Source organism: Jaculus jaculus, chromosome 3 (assembly GCF_020740685.1).
Source record: "Jaculus jaculus isolate mJacJac1 chromosome 3, mJacJac1.mat.Y.cur, whole genome shotgun sequence".
Classification (NCBI taxonomy): domain Eukaryota; kingdom Metazoa; phylum Chordata; class Mammalia; order Rodentia; family Dipodidae; genus Jaculus; species Jaculus jaculus.
Window position 1 is genome coordinate 117,080,481 of NC_059104.1, and position 22,272 is coordinate 117,102,752.

Below are 22,272 nucleotides of genomic sequence, written 5' to 3' on the forward strand. Positions count from 1 at the left end.
TTTTTTGTTCACAGACTATATAATATGTGAGAATAAGAGAAAAACATAATTATGATATCCCTCCTGAAAAGGGAACCAAGTCAGCATGACATTCATTTTCCACAGTACTCTGCATATAGTCAATAGGCATGTAGGAAAATTAAGTGGGGCTGTTTTGATCAAGCTGCTCAGAAGGCAAAGTTCTTCATTGCTCACAAGGAGGCAGGTGAGCCACAGTTAGTCTTGGTTGTGCCTTGCACATCAAAGGACATTTGCCCAGCAGAAGCAAATGTCATCTCAGGAGCCTGTTGTAAAAACTGCTCCCTTGGGATCTGAGAGATGCATTAGCAATTAAGGCACTTGCCTGCAAACCCGAAGAACCCAAGTTCAATTCCCAAGTACCCAAGTAAGCCACATGTACAAGGTGGCACATGCATCTGGAGTTTATTTGCAGTGACTAGAGGCTCTGACATGCCCATTCTCTCTTTCTCTTTCTTTTTCTCCTTCTCTCTCTCTCTATAAAATAGATAAATAAAAAAATTATTTAAAAAACCACTCCTATGGGGAGGGCTAGGAAAGGGAAGGAATAGGAGGAATACGGGAGATATGTGGAACACACAATTTATACCTGGATGAAATTGTGAAAACAAAGTTAAACACATTCTTGGGGCTGTGGATATGGCTCAGTGGGTAAAAGTGATTTATTTTCAAGCCTAAAAACTTGATTTTTTTATTATTTCTATTTCCTTATTTATGTCTTGTATTGCCTTCTTTATTTCATTAAATTGGTGTCCTGCATCTTCTTTGATTTCTTTGATTTCCTCTTTGATTTCCCCTTTGATTTCTTCTTTGATTGTTTTGATGTGTTCTTTGACCTCTTTGAACATATTTATAATCATTCTTTTGAACTCTTTCTCAGGCATTTCCTCTAACTCTCACTGGAGGACATTTCTGATGCAATAATACTTTTAGGTGGATTTATATCATCTTGCATTTTAGTGTTTCTTGTGTTATAATGTATATATTTTTGCATCTTGGATTAAGTTAATGCTTGGATTTTCTAGCTAGCTGTGTATTCTTAGCTGTATCAATTGATTTGATGTAATATATTTTCAGGGTAGGACCTTAAGGTGTTAGGTGTGGCTCTTAAGACTCTCAGAGTATCTCCAAAGATGTTCTTAGGGGTTGAGTTTCCCTGCTATAGGAGTATTCAAGCAGGCTGAGTGGAATAAAATACAGGTAGATTCTAAAATTTAACTAAACACTGTACACATTCAATCAAAAACAGCCCTGAGTATGTATGCAAGAGTAGTTATTATAACGACCAGATCCTCTATCAACAAAGAGGTTTAGATTTCTGGTCTGTTGAGGGATCCAAGTCAGCTTGCGACCAAGTGAGACCCTTCCCTGGTGCAATCCCAGTTACCTTGGATGATTTTGGTCTCAGTCAAGTTGCTGCCTGGGTCATTGGGCTGCTGTTCTGATTTTTGGAGCTGGGCACTTGCTTTTCCTGTGGGGCAAACCGAGCCGCTGCTGCTGCCTCTGTGCTGCTGTAGCTGCCACTGCTGGAGCCACCACTGCTGCTGAAGCTGCTGCTGCTGTGTCCACTGCCACTGCTCCCCGTGAAGCTGCTGCTGCCGAGTCTGCCGCTGCTGCCACTCCTGGGTCTGCTGCTGCTGGGGCCGCTGTTACCGGTGCTGGAGCCGCTGATGTTGCTGCCGAACTCTGCTCCTGCTTGGGTCCCGCTGTCAGCCCAAGTTGGCATGGCCGGGTCCCGGGCCGCTGCTCTGTTCGAGCTGGCTTCAGGCAGTGGGGGAGGGGAGGGAGCCGTGGCTGCTCTGGTTCTCTCGCTGCTCCAAGCGTTCTTCTACCTCGCGGTCTGCTCCTCCGTTGCTCGCTGCCGCTCTCCCCTCACGTTTCTCGAGTTGTGGAGAGTGCGGTGTGAGGGGAAGCTCCCGCACCTGGCTTTTCCTGCGGCTGGAGCCGAGTCTGGCGGCTTTCTTTGGCTGAGCTGCTGGAGCCGCTTTTCCCGCCTGTGCAGGCTCTGGATGCTCTGGAACTCTTCTACTTCTCTGCTGCCGTTTCAATTTCCTATACACCTCACTTTTTAGTAAAAGTATGTATTTTGCTGAGTTTTTTTGGTCTTTTTCCCCCCTAGGCTGCTTTGGCATGGTACCTACGCTGCCATCTTAACCGGAAGTCCTTGAAAGCCTAAAAACTTGAGTTTGGATCCCCAGAACCCATATAGAAGTGGAAAAAAATAGCTTTTCAATTCTAGGTCTTCTATGATGAGATCTAAGATGGAGGACAATCCCAGAATCTCTGAGACAAGTTAGTCAGGAGTGTAGAACAATGAGAAATGTGCTCCCTGGCTTAAACAAGCTGGAAGGTGAACACACACTGTAGCTCACATGTTCACACTCATATATATGCACAAATCCACACCCATACCCACATATACAAAATTAATGCTTTTAAATATTGCCATAATCAAACTAAGACATTAACCTCTACTTGATGGCATTAGGTCTCAGAATTAGGTTGCACAGTGAAGATAGTTGGAAATATTAAGACACATTATTTTCTTTTCTGGACAATGGTCACAAAATAAATGAGTTTGGAATTCAACAAGCCTGATTCTTCAGTTGACTTAATATTAACTTATAGTTGTGCATCATGGTAAAACAGACATGTATGCCAAAGTAACTTGTACTGAAGTTATATGTTTTAATTTATTTATAAAACAAAAGTCATTGATGAATAAATGGAAACATAAATTTTCAGCTTTCTAAAGTATAGTAACATACATCATATAAGACCCACGAAAGCTGGTTTCACAATGTGGTGCATGCATCTGTAGTTCGTTTGCAGTGGCTGGAGGCCCCGGCATTCCCATTCTCTCTATATATCTGCCTCTTTCTCTCTCTCTCAAATAAGTAAATAAATAAAAATCTATAGAGAGCTGCACATTTTTCTTATGGATATATTTTTAGTTTATGTGTAAAATCTCTGTGCATATATGCATATATATTCATGTTTGTGTGTGCGTGCGTGTGTGTGTGTGTGTGTGTGTGTGTGTGTATACATGCACAAGCACATGTGGAGGGCAGAAGTCTACAGTAGGTATCTTCCTCAATAATTTTCTACCATATTTTTGAGACAAGGTCTCTTGCTGAACACAGAACTCGCCCATTTGGCTAAATAACTATTCACTGAGGCTCAGGGATTCCCTGTCTTTGACTCCTCAGCAATATATATATATATTATATATATATATATATTGCTGAGGAGTCAAAGACAGGGAATATACATACATACATATATATATATATATATATATACATATATATATATATATATATGTACACACACACATACATATATATATATGTATGTATATATGTCATGCATCTGTGCTGGAGAAATATTTTACCAGTTAAGGCACTTGCCTGCAAAGCCTAAGGACCTAAGTTTGATTCCCCAGTACCCATGTAAGGCTGATACACAAGGTGAAATATGCATCTGGAATTCATTTGCAGTAGCTAGAGTTCCTGGCATGCTTATTATCTCTCTGTGTCTTAAATAAATAAAATATTTAATAATATCCATCCATTCCACTAACAGATATACACAGTGCTCCATACCAACCCAAAGTCACCATAGTTCACTGTTACATCTACATTCACATGTTTCTAAGTATGCTCACATTTTTTTTCAGTTAAACTCTTAAAAAATCTCTAGTCATGTAGTTATAAATAGTGACTATCTTATATTCCAGAAACTGTGCTAGGCATTGAAAAATACATTATTGTGCAAGATAAAGTCTGAATTCACAAATTTACAACTTGTTGGGAATGGCAGGCAAGTAAATATGCATAATGATATTGAATATGATAGACAGGTACATGAATGGTACAAAAAAAGAAACTCAAATAAAATGGAGAGAAGGAAATAGCATTTATGGCAACAGTTAAAAGTAAGATAAAAGTGCAAGTTACAAGCTGGGCGTGGTGGCGCATGCCTTTAATCCCAGCATGCGGGAGGCACTGTGAGTTCGAGGCTACCCTGAGACTCCATAGTGAATTCTAGGTCAGCCTGGGCTAGAGTGAGACCCTACCTTGAAAAACAAACAAACAAAATCAAACAAACAAACAAAAAAGTGCACGATACCCTGAAAAGAATGGAAGAATGTTCCAGAATAAGTGAAGTAAAGACAGCAATAATATGTGACCATTAGGTATCAAGGAAGATTGCACATAGAATAAACATGATCTTTCAGTGAGAGATTAATTAATTGGCATGTTAGAGAGGAGACAACAGAGAGAAGGAGAGATCAAGACTTGTTCTGGTAGCACAATTAGATGTACCATGCCTGAGTATCTTCTGTTATGATGCAGGGACTATGATTTTACCTCACCGCAGGGCTCCTGAGCACAAAACACCCTCTTACTCGCTTTATGGCATTATCTTGCCTTCTACTAGTTCTGGGAGAGGTTGCAGTGAAAGTCAGATGAGGAAGTATGTCAGGTATTCTGGAGTCTGCAGTTAACCTGCAGCTCTTCAATCACTATATGCAGAAGTACTACCCTTGCCTTCAATCCACTCCCCTGGCTGCAGTGTGAATGTCAGGTCAGGTAACTGATAGGCTAGTGTTGAGACACCACTTAAGACCCCTTTGCTGTAATCAAGGTGAGAAATACTGGTAGTCTGCACTAGAAATGGAGATAGATGAAAGGCTTCCAGTTTTCCAAGGAGACCAAAGGCTCATAATTTATCTATAGGGATTTCTTCTAGGAGTGTAATAAAAATTAAAATCTTGCATTCAATCCTCTCTGTGTTGTAGCAGCCTCAGTTGGGTAATTTATGTTTCCCTATTGGGGTATTCTTGAATTTGCAATAGGACAACTCCATAACCTTACAATAATTCCCATTAACTTGAGACATAAGAGATGTGGAGACTGAGCAAATGCGTAATGATACTTGGCTTAAAGGATTTTTAACTGACTATAGTATCAGCACGGAGGCTGAAAACATGATAAAATGCTATTTAAGAAGTCTAATTTTTATAAACATGCCACATAAAACAATGCATCTATCCTCACAGGGAGGGATTTAAAGGAGTGAGTGTCTCCTAAATCTTGAAAGCAGCTTATAGACTGCAGTTGTGGAATTCTTAAAACTCCTCCTGGAATTAAGCAGCTAAATATTTCATTATTGCTTTGCACAGATGCATTAAATACAGAGTTCTGAAGAAAGACACAACATTCCCCAGATGGCCTAATCTTTCAACTACTTTAAATATATTGCTTAAGTACTCATTTATTATTTAGACTATGACTAATAGATGTGTTCTTGCTTATTTTATAACATGTTAAGGTACTATGAACATATAAAATTTGTAAGTATGTAAGGTTTATAAAGTGCTAAGAATGCACATAGAAAGCTACCAAAAGAAAAAAAAAAAAAAAAAAAGGATGCATTTATCATGACCTAAAGGCTCTTCAGCTTCATTGATACCCTTTGACTCTACTTCCAGATGTTAGTGGTCTAGCACTCACATTTACAAATTTTCCTTGAATTTTTCATATCCTCCTGCCTCATGTATCAAGGGTGATGTAATAGATGTAGTCAGCAAGTGATAAAATAGATGCTTTATTTGTATTACCATTCACTACATTGAGTCAGAATTGAAAGCCTAACCTGGCATATTGTCAACTACCTAAAAGCTCTTTAGGTCTCTATTTAAGGTTATTCATGTTTTATTAAAAAATAAAATCTGGGCTGGAGAGATGGCTCCATGAATTAGGCATTTGCCTGCAAAGCCTAACTCCCTGAGTTCATTTATTCTGTACCCACATAAAGCCAGCTTCACAAAGTGGTATACGCATTTGGAGTTTGTTTGCAGTAGCTACAAGTCCTGGTATGTCCATATTCATTCTCTTCTTTTCTCTTCCCCTCTCCTCTCCTCTCCTCTCCTCTCCTCTCCTCTCCTCTCCTCTCCTCTCCTCTCCTCTCCTCTCCTCTCCTCTCCTCTCCTTTCCTCCTCTCCCCTCTCCTCTTCTCTTCTCTCTCTCATTTCTCTCCTTGCAAATAAATAAATACATATATATTTTTTAAATCTTCATGTGAAACACATGAGAAAATTGAACATATTTTATCTCATAGAAACTGCTATTGCTGTTTAGCATGATGTTAGATGGCACTGATCAAGAAGGAAGTTTTTTTATTGTCCCAAGAGCACCCATGGAAATCATGGAGTCTACTTCAGTGGAAATATCACAGCCATAAGTGGTACATAAATTGAATGCCATACAAAATTTCAAAATCCCCAAATTGATGAAGCACATACATATTTAATAACTAGTTATTCTGCTGTTATTTCTGTTCTTTTCTCTTCATGATGTTCATATTTTCCAACGTTTTCGAAGACTGTCCATTTGCAATGCTTTCCATACCATGTAACATTCACATTGGTTATTCATGGATATGTTATTATAATTTATTTTAGAAAATAAAGGGTTTAGTAAAACTTTCTATATGGGTGTTGTAGTCAGTTCGACGTTGGTGGAATAAATATCTAATCAGCCAGAATTTACGCAAGGAAGGTGTTTAGTTTACAAAGTCTAGAGAAAACTCTATCAATGGAAGAAGCTGTTTATGTAATTTTCACACATTCAAACAAAGGGAAATAACTGCAGTAGCAAACATCAAACTGCTCTCTTCACACCTTTGGGCCAAAATTCATTTCTGCCTCCAGTGACATAACCCTTCTAGCAGGCTAGTAGAGACTAAAGCAGGAAGCTTAATCTTAAAAATATTCATTGGGTCAGAATTAAAAGCCTAACCTGGCAGCTTGTGAACTGCCTAAAATCTCTTTAGATCTTTATTTAAGGTTATTCGTGTTTTATTAAAAAATAAATCTAGGGTGGAAAGATGACTCAGTGGCTTAGGCACTTGCCTGCAAAGTCTAACAACCTGAGTTCTATTCTTCATAACCATGTAGTCAGAAGATGTTTTTATTCCAACATTTTTAATGTTATGTTTTCTCATGTTTCTGAAATTGAAAAAAATTAAAAACAAAAAGACTAGCTACCTATTGTAATTTGGGAGAGTATGGGGAAGGGTAAATAGTAGCAAAAGTGAAAATTAATGTTCTAAAACTTTTTCCATACATTTTTTTTTTTTATCTAACTGTGGTAGTTTGAATGTATGTCCCCCATAGACTTAAGAAGTGTTTATTTATCTTATAACTAGAGTCTCTAGCCATCTGGCTGGAGTAGGTGTCACTGGAGATCCCGCCCAAAGTTATGTTTGAGAGAAGATCTGATTCCTGACCAAAGGTGTGGAGAGAAGCACTTTGAACTCTGTAAGGTTTTGAGTTTTGAGTTTGCAGCTTTTGAGGTTTTGCTGGCTCTGCTTGGATATATTGAAGTAAGCAGCTTCTTCTGCCATTGATGGAACTTCCCTTGGATCTGTAAGCCTTAAATAAACCCCTTAACTCTCATAAACTGGGTCTGATTTGAATGTTCGTCACAGCAACTGACTATGACACTAACCTTTCCTACTTCAAATTTAAATGATGAAGAGAGTATGTCAGAATAAAGTGGTAGAATGGAAAGGTAGGGATAAATTTATAGGCTGCAAAAAAATTTGTTTAATTAGTGAGGGATCTGCTTTCATATATAAATGTATACAAATATATAGAGCACATCCATATATTCTTTTTTAAAGTTTCTTTTTAAATTTTTACTTATTAGAGAAAGAGAGATAGAGAGAAATGTAGCTAGACAGTGTGTCAGGGCTGCCAGCTACTGCAAACCAACTCCAGATGCATATGCCACTTTGTGTGTCTGGCTTTACATTGGTCCTAGGGAATCAAATCTGGATCCTTTGATTTACAGGCAGGTGCCTTAACCACTAAGACATTTCTGCAGCCCCATTTATGTTATTTAAATTGCTGTATAGAAAAGAATGATGAGCTGGACATGGTGGTGGTCCCCTTTAATCACAGCATTCAGGAAGCAGAGGTAGGAGGATTGCCATGAGTTCAAGACCAGCCTGAGAATATTTAATGAATTCTCATCAGCCTTGCAAGAGCAAGAGCCAACCTCACAAAAAAAAAAAAAAAAAAGATGGATCTATTTCCATATTTCCATGAGGAATTTGGTGTAAATCTAGGAAAAGTTCATCTCATGTTCCTCAGAATCAGCTCCAGGAATTAACAGTTAACCATGTGACTACCTCTATTAAACTGAGTGTTCAAAGAGACTTAGATCTTTATGAAAAAGCTATGAACACAAGGTCTAGAGGGGGGCAGGCAAATGGTCTGGAAAGAATCATGGGAGAGATTCCATGGGAGAAGAGGAAGGACTTCAAAAAGGGTCAACCTATCTAATCCTCAAGCTGAAAAACCTATATTTTAGCTATATGGAAAGGTTAGTAAACGGACTGCAATGTTTTTCTGACATTCAGCTCTCAAGATGTATTTGATAAACATTATTTCCTTCTAGTCCAAGCAAACATTTGTAGAAAATATTATGAATATTTAGACATTTTCAATTCTTAAGGGTCATCATTTTATGAAGAAAAATTGCCTAGAGAACATGCACTAAAATTTAAAACATACTTATTCAACCCAACAGCTTTCTCAGTACTTATATATCAGGGAACCTCATACAATTGGAAATAGCCACGTGAGAATGCTGAGACTCCACTCTTTGCACTACTGGAGCCCGTCTCCTCCTCTTTTACATGTTCAGAATCTCCAAAAGGAGCTCTAAATCCCTGCAGCTCCATGCAGTTTTATCCTGGGAAGAACTCAAAAATCTAAACAATAAGAAGACAAAAACCCCACTCACAAAATGGGGCAAAGAGATGAACAGGCAGTTCACAGAAGAAGATATACAAATGGCAAACACACACTTAAGAAAAGGTTCATCGGGCTGGAGAGATGGCTTAGCGGTTAAGCGCTTGCCTGTGAAGCCTAAGGAACCCGGTTTGAGGCTCGGTGCCCCAGGTCCCACGTTAGCCAGATGCACAAGGGGGCGCACGCGTCTGGAGTTTGTTTGCAGAGGCTGGAAGCCCTGGCGCGCCCATTCTCTCTCTCTCCCTCTATCTGTCTTTCTCTCTGTGTCTGTCGCTCTCAAATAAATAAATAAATAAAAAGAAGATGTTCATCATCCCTAATCATCAGAGAAATACAAATTAAAACAACTATGAGATTCCACCTTACCCCAATAAGGATAGTACACATCAAAAAATCAAATGAAAATAAATGCTGACGAGGATGTAGAGAAGCAGGAACACTCATTCACTGTTGGTGGGAATGTAGAATGGTAGAACCACTTTGGAAAGCAATATGGAGAATCCTGAAAAAGCAGACTATAGAGATGCCAAAAGACCCAGTTGTACCCTTATTGAGCATCTACCCTAAAACCTTCAAAACAAAGGCCAGAGAAATTTGCTCAACCATGTTTGTAGCAGCTCAATTCATAATAGCTAAAAGCTGGAATCAACCCAGATGTCCATCACTAGAAGAATGGATAGCTAATATGTGGTATATCTACACAATGGAATTCTATACAACAGTAAGAAAAAAATGACACAAAGAAATTTGAGGAAAAAATGGTTGAACCTGGAACAGATCATTCTCAGTGAATTTACCCAATCATAGAAAAAACATCAACACATAGTCTCACTCATCTACAACACCTAACCTGAATCTACCCAAGATACTTTACGTACCCAGCAAGCACCTCATGGACTAGACACTAGGATGGGTGGGGAGGGAGGGGAGGGCTTCAAAGGGGTGGTAAACACTAATCTGGACCAAAATGGCAATGGTACCATAAAATTCTACTTCCTAAAAGGCAGACCAAATGGCTGAACCTTCACTAGACCCTTACAGGAAACACCTGAACCACAAGACACTGGAGAGGGTAGGATCAAGACTAAGCTAAATCTTCTACATCTTCCCTCCCTCCCTCTCCCCCCTCCCCCCTCCTCTCTAACTCTTGTATATTCGTTATATTTTTCCTCATTTTCTTAGTGGGCACTGACCTGTAACCCCCACTACCAGCATGGGGCTATCATCCACAATGAGCTTTTGATCAGAGAAACCTACAAGGTTTCGTAAAAGAATGACAGACTTCTGTCAGAGTACTTGATGACCCACCAAAGGTCAGTGGTAAGACCCTATTGCTAAAGACTCCATACACAGCTGACACGTAAAATGGAAAGGCATGGCTGGAAGCCAGGAGAGAGTCAGTCCCCAGTCAGCGTGTCTAGTGCCAGAAGGTGCTACATGGATGACTGGGGGAAATGACCAATATCTGTCCCAGCAACTCATGGTCTAACCTACTTAGCAACAAATAACCTGTTGTGATGCCCACACAAGTGCAACATTGGCAACAGCCATGGTGGGGAACCAACTGCTCTTGATTTTGCTAACTGATCCCCTCAGTGGTACAGGACCCATAGCTGGAGCTGGGAAACAAGTCAGAACCATATCCAAGCATAAGCCCACTCTCCAATATCAAGCTATCATCAATCATGGGATGCAAGAGGGCCTTCATCTATTAAACTCTATCAAAAAAGTGAGTGTTATCTCAATTTTCCGGGTGCTAGCTTATTCTCCATTGGAGAATATGCTTCTTTTTTTCAGATATATGCAGAACATAAGGAGACAGCTGCCCCATCACACCTCAAAAGGGGCCCGCCTGAAACTAAGGAAAATTGGCCAAACAAGCCAGGGTGCTGTTTTCCTGAGGAACCCCATCCCAGCACAAAGGGGAAGGAGACTTAACACAGAGAAAAATCAACTCCTACCAAATCAGAGAGTCAGAGCCTCAGAGGCCCCCAACACCTCATCACTGAAGCAGACCAAAAATGAATCCAACATGGCTCAAGGAAAGTTTGCGGAAGAGGGGGCGGAAAGAATGTCAGAGTCACATATTGGGTCACGATATGCAGAGACATTTATCGTACCAATAACTGTGGGCTATCTCCACAATGCACGACCCATTTACATCAACAAGGAGGGTCCATTGGGAGGGGGTAAGTCATGGATGAGCCTAAACAATGGTACCAAACTGCCTGTATTTACTGAAAAGAAAACTAATAAATTAAAAAAAAAACAAAAGAATATCAACTGACTGGGCTAAGAATCTTACATATTCCTTAGCAAGGAAGAGGTTCCCAATCCCAAACTTCTAACCATTCTGATTAAGCCATCTTGTATTTCATTCAGTACCATAAAGTTAACAGTACTGATATATTTGTACCAATGTTTTCTCTTGAAATATTAAAGATCTATCTTTGCAAGAGGCAATTTCTGAAACATGTTTAGTAGTGACTTGAAATTCAAGGAAATGCTTAGTTCTGGTAACTTTGTTTTTGGATTTTTACCTGATTTATTTGCATGACAATAAATTATTGATATGACTAAGTTGATATTGAAAAATCCATTTACATCTTATTTTGTGTTTAACTTGATGGATCTATTTTTTTTTTTAAGTAACTGTATTTTGGTTTTACTGTTTAATTGACTGACTGCCTTGTCACTGTTTAGGCAAAGAGGAATTTATCATTTCAGCTAGCAGTTAAGAAGCCACACGAAATTTTATTGTACAAGAAGTACATTTTTAAAAACTGTGAAAACACCTAGCTCATGTGAGGAAGTCAATCTCCCAAATAAAATTCTCAAAATCCACCCTGACTAGAGCAAAATGGTAATGAGAAATCCCAACTCTGCTAGGAGCTCATTTAATTAACTTGAGCCTTGTTTTCAATGTGCAAAGTAAAGTGTGGTTTGTAAATTCACATGTAATGCATACAAATTATTAAGACATGTCAGAAAAGGTAGAGTTAGAAGAGTTTTCAAGTTGCATTGTTTTTAGCTATATGCATTTCCCCTCTCATTACAGGCTTAACATTAGTAAAGACAGATGGAGTACTAGTGCTTATCTAGCTATTATCAACAAGTAATATATAGTAATTGCTTCAGTAAACATCACTGATTACTGATATAGGGTTAAAAGCTGAGAGGGGAGAAATATAAACGTATGCTATTTTTATGAGTCGACTAATCTAGATAGCTCTACTGGGATCTTAAGTGAAACAGGTTTTGCACTGAGGGTCAGGATTTTGTTTAAGAGTGAAAAATGAGATAAACAGATGATAAAAATGGGGGAAACCAACTTCTCTCTCTTTGACTTGAGGCCAATTCCATGAGACAGAGCTGGTAGAGAACCTAAAGAGAAGTCTGTGGCTGGGGAGGTCATGTGTCCTACGGGGGAACTACTACTATTTTTTGGATAAATGGATATATTATGTCCCCAAAATGCCCTTTAAATGCTTATATTTATGCACACATATTGATTCTACTCTGACTTTTGCTTAGAGAAGTTACTCTTTTCAGATTGAGATAACCACTAGGGTGACTCAAAACTCACCGAAGTGCTGAGAAGTGACAGTGGAGTGTTCAGCACTAAGTGAAACATCTCTGTTGCAGAAGAGATGGTAGAAAGAATATAAGAATCACAAGAAGGGGAGGAATGCTTTGCAACAATGTCCTCCAGACACAAAGTGGCAGTGGTATTCATGACCTCTTAGTGGCTGGCACTACATACACAGGATGAGCATAACAGGAAGTAAAAAAATGATGACATCGAAATTGAAGACAGACTAGTTATAAAGTAAAAGGGATTCTGTGGAGAGTGGATTTGGGAGGGAAAGGGAGGGTTGTATGAGGGGAATGCAATAATGATGTATTGTTTATATTTATAACAGTCTTCAATTAAAAAGTTTAGCCAGGCATAGTGGCAAATGCCTTTGACCCCAGAACTTGAGAGGCAAAGGTAGGCGGATTGCAGTGATATTGAGTCCACCCTGACACTGCATATGAATTCCAGGCCAGCCTGGGCTAGGGTGAAACCCGACCTCAAGGAAAAAAAAAAAAAAGTTTTTAAAAACTATGGTGTTTATCTAATGCTTTTTATTTGAAATATTTCACTGAATAACTTCAGTTTTGAAATAAAAGAAGCTATTTCTGGGCTGGAAAGATGGCTTACAGGTTAAGCACTTGCGTGTGAAGCCTAAGGACCCCAATTCGAGGCTTGTTTCCCCAGGACTCACATTAGCCAGATGCACGGGGCACACATGTCTGGAGTTCAGTGGCTGGAGACCCTGGCACACCCATTCTCCTTCTCTCTCTCTCTCTCTCTCTCTCTCTCTCTCTCTCTCTTTCTCCCTCTTTCTCTCTCTGTCTGTCACTCTCAAATAAATAAATAAAAATTTTAAAAAGAAGATATTTCTTTCGCCTTGTGTGTAACGTGTGTCTTATTGACCATGAAACTATCTTATCAAAATTATAGAATTTTTGATAACTGCAGCAAATGGTTTTAAGATCAATATTACTATTTGCCAAATTTCAGAGTGCATGAGATTTGATATAAATGTGTTTATTTATCTATATAATCTAAGCATTTTATGTGCTCATCTTAATCATGCATGCTCTGTAACAAGTAACTTCCTTATAGTAACTAGTTTCCTTCAAAGCCTTAGTCAGGAGATGCATATTAGAACGTCCTTGGACCTCTGCCTTGAGCCTTTCACCTGCAAGATTGTCCCTAAGCCTAGAACAGGAATGGCAAATGCTTCAGATTTGTTGCTTCATCCACTTGTACTCAGTAAGGTTCTGTTCTTCACTGGCATAGAACAGGTAGAGATTCACAAGGTGAAAACTAATACCAGATTGCTAAACATTTTTAAGAACTTAATTTATAAAGCTGGGTTGCTACTAAGTTTCTCTAGGTAATTAAAGACATCCAGAGATGAATTGGCTAAAATCATGAAGACTGAATTCACAGAATAAAGCAAAACCAGATGAGTTAAGAATGTCCTCCCTCCTGGACTCCAGGTTGCCAGCCTCCTGAATGGGCACTTAGCTGAATAAGCAAACCAATCGTGCAGTCCTTCCATGGCTTAGGGAGTCAAGTTGATGCAACCTCTGATTTTCCTCCTTGAATATTAACAAACTATTTGCCAAGGAGGGAATATGAAGATCTGGCACTGAAATAGTTTTTAATACTTATTGCTATGGACTCTCTATTCTTTAGATGACAATATGGCAGTCTTCTATATAGTATATCATGTATGTATACACACGCATACACACTCGTATGTATGTATCTATACTTTTTTTTCCTCCAGTATTGTGTCACAACAATAAATTTTATCCTAATTTATAGTAGAAGTAGTTAAAAGAGATTGCCAGATAATCTTCTCAAATCCAGGTAGAGATAGATATTAATTCAGAGAAAAACTTGTTTGTTTCTTAAAGCAGAAACAATATAAATGTTAAAAAAATTTACTGCAAAAAATTTGTCTTTGTAGCTGGATATGGTGTTACATGCTTATATTCCCAGAACTTAGGAGGTAGAGATAAGAGGATTGCTGTGCATTCAAGGCCATCCTGAGACTACATAGAGAATTCCAGATCAGCCACGAGCCTACCCCAAAAAACAAAACAAAGCAAAACAAAACAAAATGTCATTTTAAATTGGGCATCGTGGTACACACCTTCAATCCCAACATTCCAGTGTCAGAAATAGTAGGATTACTGTAAATTTGAGGCCATCCTGAGACAATATAGTAGATTCCAGGTGATGCTGGCTATAGCAAGACCCTACCTCAGAAAACAAAATAACAACCTCCCTGTCTGGGTTCCCTGCTTGGACATTGTACAGGTAGGTGCTCTGATCTGCAGTGAGTAGACAAGACCTGTTTCCTAGCTCCTTCCAGTTCCCTGGTCCAAGTTTCCTAGGCTGCTCTGTGTGATGAAGGGTGCAGTACAAAGTAAGTAGGCCAGATTCCTGTTCTCTGGCTCTAACTAGTCTGCTGGTTCTGGTAGATCTCATTGTGCCTTGCATCGGGAGGACTGGTCCCTTGTGAGCTATGGAATCAGGCCTTTCGTCCATCATTGAATGAATGGATAACCAAGATGTTGCATATCAACACAATGGAATTCTCCTCAGCCTTGAGTAAAAATTACACAATGAAATTCACAGAAAAATGGTCAAATTTAGAACAGATCATTGTAAGTGAACTCATACAATCACTGAAAGACAGCCATTGCACAGTCTCACTCATCTGTGGTTCCTACCCTGGATCAGCCCTAGTTGCTGACATACCTGAATGGCATCCTGAGGCTTGGGAGATAGGGAGGGTAGTGATTAGGGGAAAGGGAAGGATAGGGGGGGGGGACACAAAACTGAACCCAAATTGAACTGGTAACATAGAATCCTATATCCTGGAAGTTAGACTTAAATGTGTAACCCTCAAGAGGACATTAGGGGGAGTACCTTAATTGAAGGGTCCTGCAGAGGGTGAGACAAAGCCTAACTTTAAATTTTTCCTGTTTTTCTTTCTTCTCTGTCTTTTTTCTATTTTTCTTTTCCTTTGATGCTGGTCTGTAACTACCTGTACCAGGATTTGGTTTATATCCACAATGAGCTGTCAATTAGAGGGTCCTACTAGATTTCCCAATACAAACAAGACAGACTTCTGTCAGAGCACTTGATTACCCACAGAGGTTGCTGGTAAAAGACTATTCCTGAAGACAATAAATGCTGTTAGAATAGACCATGGACAGACCTGGTTGGAACCAGGAAGAAAGTCAGTCCCCATTTAGCCCATCTAGTGCTTTAAGGTGCTACATGAGCTACTGGGTGAATATGACCAACAACTGTCCAAGCAACTCAAAGTCTAAGTGACTCAGAAGCAAACAACCTGACATGATGCCCACACAAGTAAAACAACAGAGGAATTGGGGAAATGAGCAAGAGCACTTCTTTCTTAGTGATAATGATATCAGCACAAGGGTGATGGAGATAGACACTGAGGACACTCAACACATACCAAGTAAGAGATCCAGAGGCTCCTAAGTGCCTATCACTGAAGTAGACTTGAATATGCTCCTAATAGGATGGTATTCTATATATGTAAGTAGAAGAACTGATTAATGGGGGTGAAAAGGCCTAAGTGAGGTCAGGCAAAGAGATTGAGTAAGGATAGGTGGAGGGAGGGCTAATGAAAATCTAACAGGATATAAATAAATTATATGGAAACCTGCTTTTTTGGACAATGGAATATACAGGGGCCATAGATTGTTAGTAGTAAATTTTCAGTACCACGGATGAGATACATTCCAGTGATTTGTTGGCCAGGGAGTTCCCTGATGCCTCCAAAACATTATAAGCCATTGCCCAGGACCTTGGTTTTCCACTAGGAATAGATAGTAAGACCCTGTTGCTGAAGACTCTATATATTTGGCCTGCAAGGTCACTGACAAACCCTGCTGGAGCTGAGCTGAAACCCTCCTCCATGTAGACCAGCTGACAGAAAGCTGTAAAAAGCCATGCTGCATGGGAGAGAGAGAAATTACCAGTGAAGATATCCAACAGTGGACACTGTAAGCCTTATATTTGGCCAGCCAGGCTAAATGAGCCAATGGGTGCAAAGGTGGCACATCTGTTATGAGGGAACCAACCACCCTTTAATTGGACTGGAGGCCAGCTCCATGGGAGGGAATACATCCCAGATACTGAAAACCTACAACAGGGTTAGTCATGAACCCTAGGGGTATAACATCTGCTTCTGTCTGGCTAAGTGTAGATAGTATGCTTGCCAAACTGCCCGGTTAGCACTTCTCTGAAAGTTCATACTCATATATTAATGCTACTCTCACTTGTCATTAGAGAACCTTCTCTTTTTAAATGGCAGTGACCTTGGGATGACTCAGAAGGTGCTATGTGCTGAGAAGAAGTGACAGAGAGGAGTGCTCAGCACCGAAATATCTCAATCATACCTTCCATGGCTAAGGATCCATTGCAGAAGAGGTGGCAGAAAGAATGTAAGAGCCAAAGGGAAGGACTTCTTACAATGTGCTCCTTCAGACACAAAATGGCCTGGATATCCATGACCTCACAGTGCCTGACACTACCTACACAAGACCATCATAGTAGGAAGAAAAGATCATGACATCAAATAAAAAAGAGACTTATTGAGAAGGGGAGGGGATATGATGGAGAGTAGAATTTCAAAGGGAAAAGTGGGAGGGGGTGGGAATTACCAAAGGATATTGTTTTCAATTATGGAAGTTGTCTATAAAGAAAAAGTAAAAGAAAAAAAAAAAGAAAAAAAAAATGCTCCCAACATGGCTCAGGGAATTTTGAGGAGGAAGGGTTGGAAAGATTGTTATAGCCACAAGTTGGGATATTTTGCACAGACATTGCCTCTCCGCCATAAGTGACTGCTTCCCTGATGAGGCATAATTCACACTTCCCATGGGGTTTACCGTCATTGCCACTGAGAAGGGCCTCTTCAGAAAAGGGGCAGGGAGGAGGGAAATAATGGTACCAACCTATGTTGTTTACATAGTAAGTATGGTGGTTTGATTCAGGTGTCCCCCATAAACTTAGGTGTTCTGAATGCTAGTTTCCCATCTGATGGAGATTTGGGAAGTAATGTCTCCTGGAGGTGGTGTGTTGTTGGAGGGGGGGCACTTACAAGTGTTATAGCCAGTGTCTCCTTGTCAATGTTTGGCACACTGTCCTGTTGCTATTATCCACCTTATGTTGGTCAGGGGGTGATGTCCACCCTCTGCTCATGCCATCATAGAGCTTTCCCCTCAAGCCAGTAAGCCAAAATAAACCTCTTTTTTCCCCCCACAAACTGTGCTTGGTTAGGTGATTTCTACCAGCAGTGGGAACCTTACTGCAAAACTAATTATGTCCATACTTAATAAAAATAAAAAATAACAAGAAGAAGAACATATTTTAATCTAAGGATTGATTCCCTAATGAAAATGAGTATACTAAGTGTGGTAGTGTATGCCTTTAATCCCAGGACTTTGGGAAGCAGAGGTAGGAGGATTGAGAAGTAAAAGAAAATGAGGGTTCCATCTGGTGCCTGTAACTAGGAGACAAAGAGTTGTGTTTATATAGAACAATTTGGTTAAGACTAGCTTGGCCCTGGGGCTGGAGAGATGGCACAGCAGTCAAGACACTTGCCTACAATGCCTAACAACCCAGGTTTGATTACCCAGTACCCATGTAAAGCTGGATGCACAAAGTGGTGTATTCATCTGGAATTCCTTTGCAGTGGAAGGGGAGGGGACCCTGGTATACCCATTCATTTTTCTCCTCTCCTCTCCTCTCCTCTCCTCTCCTCTCCTCTCCTCTCCTCTCCTCTCCTCTCCTCTCCTCTCCTCTCCTCTCCTCTCCTCTCCTCTCCTCTCCTTTTTCTTCTTCTCTCTCTCCTTGCAAATAGATAAGAACATTTTTTTTTAAAAGAATAGCCTCTCTCATAACAGCTTAGGTCTTACTCTCGCATTGCGCTTTCATTTTCTGATACAATGAGTAATTCAAAGAATGAACAAGCTCAGATTTCATGTTCACCAGATGTCCTGAATATGTGACTCCCCAGGTTTTCTGTTACAAAAAGAAAACATTGCCCCCAGATATGAGTAGTCTGTTTGATAGTTTTATTACTCAAGACAAATTTGCTGCTGTGTTAGTTTTTAGCAATACTCTTGGGGCTCTATAAAACCATGTCTTAACTTGAGTTAAATATTCCAAACCAAATTTCATTTTAAGGATAGCTTTCCCAAGAAAGAATAGAATTGGTGTGAGTGAGAAGGGGTCTATGTGTGTAGTAAAGTTTTTATTTAAAAAACTCAATAAATTTAAAAAAGAATAGCTTTTTTCAGATTGGCATATAACCAATCATTTAATAAAAAAACTTTATACTTACTCTCCATTGGAGAATCAGCTTTTTTTTTTTATTTTTCAGATAGATGTAGATCCTAACGAGAGAGCCACCCCACTGTACCTCAAAAGGGCCCTGGCTGAAACTAAGAAAAATTGGCAAAACCAGTAAGGGTGCTGTTTTCCTGGTGAACCAGATACCAGTACAAGGGGGAAGGAGATCAACACAGAGAAAAATCAACTCTTACCAAATCAGAGAGCCAGAGACCCAGAGGCCCCCAACACCTCATCACTGAAGCAGACCAAAACTGAACCCAACATGGCTCAGGGAAATTTTGCAGAAGAGAGGGTGAGAAGAATGTCAGAGCCACATGTGGGGTCATGATATGCAGAGACATTTATCTAACCCATAACTGTGGGCTAACTCCACAATGCACGACCCATATACTGCAACAAGGAGGGGACAATGGGAGGGGTAGGTCATGGATGAGCCTAATAATGGTACCAAACTGACTGTATTTGCTGAATACAAAACTAATTAATAAAAAAATAAAAAAAACATTTACTATCCTTTGCATGTTCCAAATGCAAATGAAAATGTATTTTTCATGGATTATTGCTCTTCCTCATATGGAAAAACATCCAGGCACATAACATTTATTCTAGAAATCAATCTTATGGAATGAAATATAGAATAAGCTTGCTATATGGAATACTCATTGATAAAAAATGCACATAAATCAAATTTTAGAATTCTTCATTTAGAATTCAAAGTTCACAACAAATATTCTAGTTTATTGGTTTTGTAGTTTACAAATGATCATTTTGTTTTTCTTTCAGTATCATTCCTTTATTCACTCTCCAGTGTCCTTTCCTAAATGGCAAATATTTCAGGTATATTCTAAGGAAAATTAACTTGCAATGCTGGTATTTTAATATTTGTAATAATCAAACAATCAAGTTTCTACTAAACAATCTCAATTTTTTCATGTCTCCATTACCTCATAATATCAGGGGGATACTAATTTTGACCAGGAGATCACTAAATGATTGAATTAAAATACACTCAGACTATATTAGCAAGTTTATATTGATTAAAGTAATTTGGAAGCTACTTCTCTTAAAAGATGGGAACTTATTTGTCATTAATATGAGGTATTTAATAGAACTGACAAATATCTAAACTGAAAACCTTTAAGCTGTTTTCATATATTTCCCACTAATTGTTACTTCAATAAAGAATATTAAGGTTGTTCTGTGACTCATTCTTTTATCCAGAAAATGTGTCTAGTTATCTATTATATGATAAACCATACACTTGATAAGAGAACTAAATAAGTTCTAAGAGTCTTTCTTAAAGAACTGTCAAGTGATTAATGAAGAAAGACCTGGAAATAAGTGCTTATCAATTCTATGTCCTGGAAAACAGATCTGTTGAGCTGTCTGGTATGACCTTTGTGAATTGATCCATTGTATACTCTAACACAAATGTGGAATGTAATTGTGTGGGGATTTCTGTATTTTTTTTTTGTTTTGTTTTGTTTTTGCATTTTACTTTTGGATTGACCCATGCATTCAACTTTGGTACAGCATAGAAAGATTATTGCAATAAATAAATGTTTGTGCATCTTCAAGACAAACGGAAAGTATAAACACAAATTTAGTAAGTTTCCTATAGCCAATGGCTAGCAAAATGGGAGCATGAGTTCATCATGTATATACATGAAGGGGGGTGTTGTCCCTCCACATAGAAAGCTGGAGTTCACCCATTTGGTTCTCCATCTCACTCATCTTGACATGCCTCCTCAATTTTTCTTTCAGGCAGTGATCTCACATGGACATGAGCTACCCAATGAAATAAACAAAGCAGCCAATGCTCTCAACTGCAAATAACTCCTGCTCCTGGCAAAGTATGGCCGGATCAAAAATCAATAATGAGAAATGGACTCCACAAAAACAAATTAACTGTCCTATTGTCATAGGTTTGTTCTAAAAACTTTCGCTTTTCTGTTTCCTAATCATTATTGGGATATCAGTGCAAAGAACAGATTATGTGTTTAAAAAGTTCTTTAGCCAAGTTCAGAGCCTGCAATATCACAGTGCAGGGTAAGCCACAGAAACACATGTCCTTTTCCAAATTGTTTTGTTTTTTGCTTATATTGAAGGTAAGTTTCTGGAATAAACATTTTTGAATGTATTTAGGCTGTCAAGATGACTATTTCCTTAAAAATTGAAGATGAATGACGGTCCAGTTGTTAAATAACTGAAAAAAATATGTGTTTTAAAGAGAATTCTATACGATATTCAGCCTTTATTTTTGATTACAACAATAATGAACACATTGAGCAATGACCAGGTAGACAAGTGTTCTAACACAGCCGTAGCTTACAGTGCTTTGCACAGGTGCTCAATTAGTCAATAGTTAGTGAATGTTTCAAGAAGTTTTGCAAAAATATATTTAGTTGAGTTGACCAATAAGCAAAACATGCTTTAAGGGTATATTTTGACTCATTTTTGTCTTCAAATTTATACCTTATTATTGAAGATTTTTTTATAATATTAATGTGGATCTGTGCTTGAAAATATTTTAAATAGCAGACTTTGGGAGTAATGGTGCAATTTGTCCATTTGAACCATTAGAGACAGGAAAGATCAATTATTTATAGCATATTAATAACTATTCTCAAGATTTATTTCTAATGTTAAGTTATAAGGAATAGAACCTGACTTAATCTTTTACTTCCTTATTTCTCTTTATTTCTTTTGTGCACTCTCCCAGGACTCAAAGCTAAGGTGTCTGAAAGAACAATGTAAATATCTTACCAACTGCAAATAAGGTTTTAGCAGGGGCAAAGGGGAAAGAAAGCAAGCTCAGTTTTCCTTCTCAAGTGTGGTCAAGAGTTTGAAATTCTCATGTAGAATTCATGCATGTACAACCACATTCATCCGCTGGGATCCAGGGACAGGAAGCATATGCCATGGGGGAAACCAACTGCCCTCTTATTGGACTGGAGGCCCACTCCATGGGAGGGAATACATCCATGATACTGCAAACTTAAAACAGGGATAGTCATGAGTTAAGGGTGTAACATCTATTGCTGTCTGGCTAAATGTATATACTATGCTTATCAAACTGCCCCGTAAGCACTTAATGTTCATACCCATATATTAAATCTACTCTCACTTTAGGTATAGAGTGTTCTCTTTTCAAATCACAGTGACCTTGGGATGACTCACAAAGCATCATGGTGCTGGGAAGAAGTGAGAGAGGAGTGCTCAGCACTGCAATATATCTATCACACCTTCCAAGGCTCAGAGTCCATTGCAGAAGAGGTGGCAGAAAGAATGTAACAGCCAAAGGAAAGGTAGCACTCCTTACAACATGCTTCCCTCAGACACAAAATGGCCTGGATATCCATGACCTCACAGTGCCAGACACTACCTACACAAGACCCATCAAAATAGGAGAAAAAGATGATGACATCAAAATAAGAGACTGATTGAGAGGGGGAGGGGATATGATGAA

General features: G+C 39.0%; 1 protein-coding gene across 3 annotated transcripts in view; it reads right to left on the reverse strand.

Moving 5' to 3' along the window:
* Cntn5 (contactin 5) overlaps positions 1-22,272 on the reverse strand; it is a 1,203,203-nt gene that overhangs the window by 575,704 nt on the left and 605,227 nt on the right. The window lies entirely within an intron of this gene.